Genomic DNA, 1,626 nt, shown 5'->3' with positions numbered 1-1,626 from the left:
TCCAGCCAGGTTCTGTAGCCAGGTTCTGTCCAGGATCTTTTGCCATGTTCTCTCCAGCGAAGTTCTTCTGTCTCTAGGTTCTGTCTTCTGAGCTCTGTCTTTTAAGTTCTGTCTTCTAAGTTCTGTCTCCTGTTGTCTTGTTGATGGGACAATGTTGTTTTTCCTCTCTGTTGGCTTGTAGTTGAATGACCATTCCCAGAAATAAAGCCTTTCTTTCCAAAATAGACAGGACCAATGAACCAAGTGAAATGAGGTGGAAAATTTAACAAGGAAAAGTGTTAGGATGTGCAATGGAGGCCCCTAAACCTATTGCACAAGTTGAGGCAGAGCTTAGTAATAAAGGCTTGTGAATAAGGCTTAAGGGATTTGGTTGACTGCATATGAGGCAGCCTTGAGAAGTGGCTGCCAAAAATAGCGAAGACTATGTTAGACTCAGTGTAATTAGTCCAGACAGAGGATTAGCCCAGAGGAGATGACCCTTTCTAATTTGTGGTGCTCTGACCCCACATGGAGGCTGGAGCTAATTCCATATCCCACATTTGAGAAGATACATGGGCAAATTAGAACACTTCTGAAGGGGAGTCCCCAGGAGGTGGAGAAGGCTAAAACCATGGAAGGTAACAAAACAGTAAGGACAGAAATATTTAATCTGTAAAGGCAAACTTCTGAAGTGAGTAGTAGCATTATTTTAAAACTCTAAAGAGCTGTCTTACAAATGAGGTATTAGAGTTTTTATGTGAGCCCAAGAAACAGGACCAATACCCATAATGGAAGCCTGGTAGGATCAGATTTCTGCTCAGGATGAAAAAAATCCCCCAGTAGGCAGAGCTGCCTTAGTGAAGGATAGATATTAATCACTGGAGGTCTTCATCGAGTCAGTTAGTAACTCAACAAACATTGATCAGTTCCTACTGCCTTCCAAGCACTGGACTAGACAGATACTCATAAAAGAAGGTGCATCCCTGTCTTCTAGGGATGTCCCTTGAACAAGACAAGTGAACAAAGAAATTTTGATGAAAGATGGGAAGTAACCAATGAGCCTCAATCCTCAGACATTAGCTTCTTGTTCATGTGGCAAGTAGGAGGCCACTGCTGGGCTCCTGTGGCTCCATGTGTATTCTCATCCTGGGAATCAGGATGAAGGAACTTCAAATGAAAGAAGAGAAATAAAGTTGGTGAAAATTTGTTAGGCTGCCGGGGTCCAGCCCCAGCAGGTCCAGGGGTCCCCAAAGGTGTGGACGGAGTCGGCGAAGAAGGAATGACACGGAGACAGCGTTCAGTTGATCAGTAGCCTATCCAGGATCTCTAGCCAGGATCTCCAGCCAAGTTCTGGTCTGGATCTCCAGCGAAGTTCTGTTAGGATCTTCCAGCCAGGTTCTGTGTCCATGTACTCTTGCCAGGTTCTCCAGCCAGGTTCTCCAGCCAGGTTCTGTAGCCATGTTCCCTCGTTAGGTTCTCCAGTCAGGTTCTGTCCAGGTTCTCCAGCCAGGTTCGGTTGCCAGGTTCTCTAGCCAGGTTCTATCCAGGTTCTCTAGCCAAGTTCGGTCACCAGGTTGTAGTCAGGTTCTCTTGCCATGTTCTATCCAGGTTCTGTAGCCAGGTTCTGTCTCTAGGATCTTCAGCCTG

The sequence above is a fragment of the Myotis davidii genome, unplaced genomic scaffold, assembly GCF_000327345.1.
Source record: "Myotis davidii unplaced genomic scaffold, ASM32734v1 scaffold204, whole genome shotgun sequence".
NCBI classification, from domain to species: Eukaryota; Metazoa; Chordata; class Mammalia; order Chiroptera; family Vespertilionidae; genus Myotis; species Myotis davidii.
The sequence above is the reverse complement of the archived record's forward strand: the minus strand, read 5'-3'. Positions refer to the sequence as shown.